Source organism: Sinohyriopsis cumingii, unplaced genomic scaffold (genome assembly GCF_028554795.1).
Source record: "Sinohyriopsis cumingii isolate HCF-2022 unplaced genomic scaffold, ASM2855479v2 utg000349l, whole genome shotgun sequence".
NCBI classification, from domain to species: Eukaryota; Metazoa; Mollusca; class Bivalvia; order Unionida; family Unionidae; genus Sinohyriopsis; species Sinohyriopsis cumingii.
Window position 1 is genome coordinate 4110318 of NW_028315889.1, and position 8897 is coordinate 4119214.

The following is an 8897-nucleotide window of genomic DNA, read 5'->3' on the forward strand; positions in this document are numbered from 1 at the left end:
TTATTTTTCATAAAATGTTGAACTTTACTAACTTTTTTACAAGATTGGTTTAGTTTGCTTAATATCTCTTGCCATTTATTGGCATTTTTACGTTGAATTTTGTAATACTAGCTATAAACCTGGCCTAATTACTCGACTGAACGGCTGACAGAAACAGTCCAAAGTAATATATTTAATTTCTGTAGCCCGATGGATAAACATTACATCTTTTCAAAGCTATGCGCAGAATAGGCCGACATATCGCGAGTCAGGAAAATTGGGGGCTGGTATCCCCTGTGTCCAAAATTAATATTATTTTGAACAAAAGATTCTGGTGACAATTACATCTTTTCAAATGGTAAGCATTGCTGTATTTTATTTTTGTCAATCGCTCGAATTCGGTATGTGTTTTGCTTCAATATTTGAAACGAAAACTTTAGGTGCGCAGAAATGCCCGACAACAGTGTATATGTAAGAAAAAACTATTTTACTTGTCAAGGGGAAATCTTGTCTTGTCATATGCTTTAGATATCTTTAGATATTGAATCAGAGCTTCTTCAAGTGTCAATTCCGAGTTTGGTCCTAGTGATTTCATTTGTGCAGCTATTTTTCTGCGATAATCAAAGGTTTTTGTGGGGAAATGTGTTTTTTAACATATTTTCCTATGGAAAGGCCGTTACATTTTATAACTGAAATGCAGCTTTGATATCCTCTTTGGTGTACTGTTTGAGCATACCTTAAAGAGAGTAATAGTTGCCAATTAAAGAATGAATAACAGAGTTTCAAATACGTCGACTGTATGCACTTGTTTATTATCACGTGAATTGAATCAACGTGTGATATTGATACATAAGTCACTGTTAGTTATTGAACCTAGTGTTGAATCTTTTCCATATATGTCAGTCGTCTTATTGACTGATAGTTTCACATGTGCTGTTGAGACGACTGGTGCTATTCACGTGTGCTTGTGAGACGACTGATGCTTATCACATGTGCCAGTATGATGCTATTGACAAATCTTAACATAGTCTCAATGTAAAACGGTTGAGACACCCAAGCGTTTCCTTTCTCCAATCATTAGGTATCTATATTATTTTCTTTTCGTGTATAAAATATATTACTTGCATATGGCATCTTAATTTATGTTGATATTCAATCTGTTAATTGTCCCTGTTTGTAATTGTTTATAATTGCAATGAACATAATGCCAAATAATGCCTCAGTGAATCACGCTGTTAAATGGTAAAGGCTCGAGTAACACAAATTAGTGTAATTTGGTTTATTTTGTCCAGAAACAAATTTACAGATATTGGGTTTCACAAACCTGCAAACTGTATGTGATTCATTAGACATTAAATTTTTTTGGTTACTGAATCATATCAATGTAATCTTGTAATCGAATTTAATCTGTAAAAGGACTCGTGATATACTTGTGATCAATTAAATTACATTGATATGTTATTGGGTAAAATTGAGACGGATTCCAAAACATGTTACATACGCGAAGCGAAAGACATAACTGAGTTTAACAGAGTGAAAGCAACTGCAAACCTTATTTTCAAAAACGGGTAATATTGGAATATAGAAAGCAAAGAACACTGTAAAGTCCGTTAAAGGTAAATTTGTCACGATATCGAAAGCCCACAGGATATTAATATGGCTAGAAGGATGAAATTGCAAACCCAAAAGCAAAATCCCAAGTGTGATACAACATTGAAGATGCTAGGGAGTTCATTAACTAAATTCTAGAAGATGCCCAAAGGTTATAAAACTTAAAGGTGTGAGTGATAACATCATTCGTTATTGATCATGTACTACCGAGTGTCTCGTCTGGCCTTTTTGGTCAAGATGGTCAGAGAAAATCTTTTCGTTGGTCAAAATCAAGACTCACGGTAGCCATCAAAACGTTTCCCAGGGTAACAAAATGCCAACCAATGAAGTGGTACACAACAGAAAGTCGAGTCATTCAAGATTGTAAACGCAATCTCTGTAGAGATTGCGGACATACTTGTTTAACCTATTTTCCGTGTAAAACTCCACTGAACAATAAACAGCTACAATGGTAACTATGATAACGAGTGTGGTTTAAGGCACTAATGTCTCAACAACAAAGTAACAATGATATATTATAAATGTGAATAATATTTCAAAATCTTTTATTTCTGTTTTATTGAATCGATGAAATATCTCATTTGAAGTGATATAATTTATGATGGAAATGTCAGTCATGACCGCTTTAGTATGGAATGAAATCAAATCCCCACAAGTAATAAATTTGTTCATATTGATTGTAAGAAAATTCGTGCGCACTGTTAACCTAACTGTCCAATGACTTCAAAGAGTGTCAAGTAAAGTCTCAAGTAATTCTTCTCATCATATTTAGGTTCAAATGATCTTGTTCACACCATATGGCCGTTATGTGATATCTGTCTTAGAGACATGACGTACATGGGTGTTGTTAGGAGTTTCATCAATATCCCCGTAGAGAGCAGTATTGTTGACAATGCCAGTGAAAAAGCATTCAGGTAACTGACACCGAAACACACTATCTTCGGGCTTTTGAAAAGTAGTCCAGCTGCAATAGTAAACATTCTGACATTCAGTCGTCGTTTGGGATACATGGCTGTGTTTCTGGTCAGATTCTGACTGCTCTCTTTTCTATCTAGAGTTAAGACTTCATCACATCACACGTTGAGTCTGCCGTGTTCGATGAGGGTGGCGAAATTGTTAGCAATAACTAACAACTACGAATCAGTGCTACTTTGATTAGGTGTAAAACGCTCGTTGACGCCATTAAGCAAAAAAGTGTTCTTGCAACCACATTTCTAAGTGTAAAAAATCCATCCTTAAATTACAACCTTGCCTGATTTTCTTTTGTCGGTCATTAAATCCTAAATTGTGCTCTGCGTCATCATCGGTAATCAGGTCTATATTGTTGAATTTACCAAACGCGTCCGTTTTCTAAGTGTGTGTTCTTGGCTTCTTTTCCGCAAGACAGTAGATTTTCTTGATAGGCTTTGTATGGGTACGTTATATATTCTGGCATTGGCTTCTGGATTCGTATTTTTGTTTTGTACCAATTTCACTTTCAGATATAAGTTACTGTCATCCCAGTAATCTTCGTTTTGGCTTTCATTTTCAAACCCGATGTGGCCTGTCGTCGTAATAAATAAACGACACGTGGTGGCATTATACCCAATGAGAGTTTTGCATCGTATTTGGCGTGGTGGCGTGGTAAATAGATCCAATTCTGTCTCGGAAATGTTGCAAGTACTTGATGCATTATATATATATATATATATATATATATATATATATATATATATATATATATATATTCCGATTCCTTTGTGTTTGTGTGTTTTTCTGTTTTTCTGCGTGATGTGAAGTTCACCTTTGTCATAACCGCTGATAGAATATCGGAACAAATACTTCACGGGTACGTGTTGTATAGTCAGTCCAACGAGCTCTTTCCCTGTCTGGAAAACACCTTTTCAACTTGTTCAGAATGATGGTTGTGTTGTTTACTTGTAACCGGGCATAATGCTTGAAAGCATGCAGTCTTTAATAAACGAAAGGTTTCACGATTGCTGCGAATGTAAGAACGAGCGATTTGAACATACTCCCAAAACCATGGACTACGGGTGGATCTATTTATCAGTACACATGATACACGAACTACAACTTGTCGAGAATCTTTGTTGAAAGAATAATTTCACTATGACTTTTCTTCGGAGAATATATTTTGTTCCAGATCTCCTATTATACCAATAGTCGCATTGTCAAAATGTGATTTACAACAGATCGATAATGAAGAAAAACGAATTCTCCTTGAACTTGATAATTGGAGCACTGGTATTTCTGACCACGTTGTTTCTCGACGACATCGGAGTACATAAAAATCCTTTGTTCAATTGGATGTTGTATCGACAATACTCTAAGAATTTGTTGCTGTTGTCGATGTCTTTACGTTCGTGCTTCCACGCGGAAAAGGAAGGAAGATTCGGTCAATTTTTAAAGCAGACTTTTCAAGTTAGGAAAATGCACTTTTAGACGACGAGTTTGCATGGCAAAGGATCATCAAACGTCTGTTGGATTTTTAGAAACGCGTCGTTATGGATATTACAAATCTTATCTAAGAGATATAATCTGTCATTGGCTAGCGATGATATTTCTTTCATCCGTAAACGTCGGGGATGCTTTTATCCCCGTGTTTGTGAACTTTTCTGTTCAATATTTCTACTATATAACTCCTTTGCTTCCCGATGGCATTCAAGACGTGACTAGGATGAATAATTTCTACTGGATTTAGTGGTCTTGTGGTATGGGTTTAGGTAATTCCTTTGTGTAAGAACACAATCTGTTGGTGAGACACACGTCTAGAGAACTGTCACTGGGTAAAGTGAAATAAAACTGATTATTCGTCGTTCAATAGTTCTCGCCGAGAAGACATTCGATGTCAAATCATGGCTTATCAACAGTGTCAAATGTTATCTAGAGTTTCCGTGGTCACGTTTGGTGATATTATCAGTATATTTCAACGAACGGTTGGGAAGATAATCAGTACAACTACTGAGTAAAATGGTTCACAGATGTTTATTATCTTCTTGTAAACTCAAGTTTCCCACACAAGCTTAGATGACATAATACTCCATTACGATCTGGCAGGAAAAGACATTGTATTTTTGGGACAAGTTCTCCACACCATAACCGATGCTGATGGTTTTAGTCCTGCGACTCATGAAGCGATAATGTTGATAAAGGTGACACACGGTTTAATTGCATATTCATGAATTTATTTCCTATTCCATGACTTGTTAAGCTGCAATCGAAGAATCGAAACTAGGTGAGTAATCTTTCCAAAGTACTTTCATTTCTTTGATGCAACATTTGACCACTTTGCGTGCTATTTGGTCACAGAGGCTTCAGCATCGTAAGAGTAATCATGTTTCGTGGCCACTCTTGTTAACTCGAGCAAGTTAAATGTTTCTTTATTGAAAAAATGTTTCGCTTTCCCTTTGTGAACTCAGTCTCCTATCTTTAACATCAACGTAAGAGAAGAATGACGTATATGAGTACTAATCGTGATCCCCTTATTTCTTCTCAGGGATTTCCAAACAATCGATCAAAACTTCTTGTTTGTCGTCACATGTTCTGGTGTACATCTGATACAGCGATAGTACGATTGAGTTTCGGTTTTCAGAAGACGTGGTAACACACCGACATATTTAAGTGTACGTTGATGTGCAAATTATTTCGACATATGTTATTTTATGCTATGTAACAGTTGAACTGCACTGTCATATAGGTCTTGATATGAAACCTTGATGAAAACATTGACAACCAAGTTATTTTTGAAATTTCAGTCGGAAACAAAAGATATGTGGTGAATAGAAAAAGGAATCATCATAAAAAGTGTCAAAGGACCTTCCCATATTGCAATTTTCCTTGGGCCGAGGCACAACGAGCACATTTTCCATTGCGACAATTTAATCCGAAGACAATATAACACAAACATCCGGAGCTCATTGCCATTTAAAATAAATTAGGAAATATCATGCATGTATCAAACACAACGATATTTATGTTACCACCTGTATATAGACACGAATGCAATGTTAACAAGCTGATGGCTGCTTTCAGGCTTCAAGTCAGATTCGGCATTTTCTAGCTTTGCATGAAATGATTTTGCTCTATAGCCCATTTGCCAGTCCTCTTTCAAAATATAGTTTTTCGACTAATTCCTTCGGTGTACGATGATATCCCATGTCCTTCAGGTAATAGGTGGAGTATGGCCTTTTTCTATTTGTTCATGTATTCAATTCTTGTTTACACATAATGATACTACATAATAATTAAGTCTATTTTTGTGAGGGTTACATGATTACTACAAAAATTAATTTCCCTTGTGGCCCTCAATTATTTGCATAAGTACAAGCAAATGTATCAAATGAAGCTGGAAAACAAGTAACATACAAAGAAGGCATTACGGTTGAAGCGGTCGCAAACTTGTTGTTCTCTCTCCCAAATAGATAAACATCCTGAGACAAGTAAGTAAGTATTCCCGAGCAGACGAGCTGAATCAATTCATGACATTTTACATTGCTTCCATTTCTTCACTACGTGTTTGTTAAATTAATATTTGCTAGCGTGCTATATTATAGATGATCATGTGAAAGATAGGTTACCCTCAGTAGCTATAATAACGATGATAATGATGATGATGGTGGTGGTGGTCGTAATGATTTTTTCGGTGACGAAGAACAACATCACTTTGCTAGACTTATTCATATTTCAAATTTATGTCTCCATCTTCAGATGTCAGTGTAACGTGCGTTGAATTGTTCCCATATATTACAGCAAAGGTACTTTTATTACGACTCTATGATCACAAAACCAGGTAATAGAAAAAACTAAACCTCACATATAGATATAAAAACTTACAACTTAACGTGTAGATATATTTAACAGTAATATATAATAATTTGTCACTATTATGGTTTCTTCATGACATTATAATTGCAATCTATTTATTACGTGTGATCTCAATGCAGCCCATTGCTCTTCATTCTCTTTTAAATTGCAACAGTTCATTGCGCACATTCAGTAGAATGAAATGAATTGTATATTTACGGCTTGGGGCCTCATGTTGATTGATCAGGATGTCAGTCTTATGACCGGTGGCCTCATGTCGATTGATCAGGATTTCAGTGTAATGACTGGGGGCCTCATGTCGATTGATCAGGATATCAGTGTAACGACTGGAGGCCTCATGTCGATTGATCAGGATTTCAGTTGTATGAGTGGGGAACTTACGTCGACCGATCAGGATTGCAGCTTTAGAACTGAGGGTCTAAAGTCGATTGACCAGAATTGAAGGTTTATGACTGTATGTTAATTTTCGATTGAACAGGCGAGTAGCTTTATCACTGATCGCAAAACGTCGATAGACCAGGGTAGAGTAAAAGAAATTATGTAATAAACCATGTTATGATTTCAGAGTCGTACAAATATTTCATTTTGTTTTCTACATGAGGAGTCAAAAGTTCGTTAATGGGATGAGAAAAGAATGTTACCACCCTTAACACATTATTGTAGGACCATTTTACGCTCAGTATCAGTATTCTCCTCTACTTGTTTAGTCTTAACCGGAACTCCTGATTCAGTTTGATACTTCCGTTTTGCAGTACTCCAAATTCTTTACTTTCGACCCTTTCAGTACATGTTGGAGGTCTTCCCATTTAGTTATTTCTCTAATGTTGTTCTAAATTTTGCCGCATCCATCACAGTGATTTTTAGATTGATAAAAGGTTATATTAATATCAAGAACGAGAACTGTAATTGCGAGCAAAACATTTATCAATAAATGCGTGACTATTCAATATTTTGCATGTAGAATATGAGACAAACCAACGTTACCTAGGAATCGTGGTGTTGCTATTTGATACGTGCATTGACTTAATTTACCTGTGATGTGTTCACTTGCTGTCAGATATTGACTTATCCATACGAAGCAATTAATGTCAGATTGAATGCAACGGCATTATCTACAATTTAATTATCAATGTTTTTCTCGACTATCTACTTACAATCTGGGTTCTTGATTCCACGAAATGAAAGTCACAATTTAGAGATATAATCGGCATTGAAACAGAAGTTCAAAGTCAACATCGTTTCATTCCTGGCAGTCGTGTTATTACTAATGGCAAGCGTTATGATGTGCCTTGTCAATATTCTGATCTCATGGGATATGCATTGGTTAGAATGTGTAGTGCGTCGGTAGAGAATAAAAACGAATTACTGCTCCAGGTCTGAACACTCTATGTTGCTAACTTCCGATCAAATAATCATATATTGCTGTAATTTATTCGTTTATTTTGAATAAGCAGCGAACATTCAAAACCTTGACTTGTCTATTAATTTAGGTTTGAAGCGGCCGGAAGAAACGAACCTCTTCGATGAGATGATATGCATTACGTACTTTACGTAAATCTGACGCGCCAAAAGTATTATAAAATTTGGTTTTGTGATAGAGTGCAAATTCTGTATCATTCTATGTGATTATAGAAATCTCATTTTGTGGGAACAAAAATAGTTTCAAGACTTGATAATAAAACTGATATTACAGGATAAATTCATAACTTTGATACCATGAGTGTCAAAGATCAAGTTGTTTCTTCGGTGGATTCATCGTTTATAAAAGCATACAAGTTTAATTCGACGATTTCAAAGAGGCGTGCGTTTAAGTAGAATCTTCTTTGTTGAAAGTTATCAATTGAAAATTATATTCTCATAGGATATTTATTTGCACATTTGAAACAGTTTATATATGTGGATAAATGAAATCCATGGCAATTGTCAAATCACTGGCTTAAAATCTGATCCATTTGATATATAGATAGATTGGATTGAAACAATCCATCTCATTGCTATTTCACGATGTTTAGTAGCAAGCAAAAACAAAACCCCATACGGCCAAGACAATGCCCCCAAAATTTAAAAGGTTTGAATAGAAAAAGAGTATAAATTTGCAGCCGGTGGCATTTCAAAATTAATTTTAGCTCCTGAAAGGGTAACCAGAGATTTTTTCTCTTTCGTCTATTTGCTGTAAATCTCTTTTGAATGAACTTTACTATAATTTGTACTGAAATGTTTAGACAGCTGTTTTATTCGTTTCGGTGGCGTATGCACAGAAAATGCCTCTCCATAAGTTGTTTAATTTTATAATTCCTACCTGTTTTCAAGATTTTTACTTTGTCCAAAATAATCAGAAAATGACACAGCTGACAACCACTACAGTTGCACATAAAACAAACCAGGCCTGTCCATCCTTTTTATTTTTGAATCACACTACAAAAAGTTCCCTATGTTCTTATTGTCTATCCAAAGTGCAAGTTCCAAAATACTGAGGTAAGGTC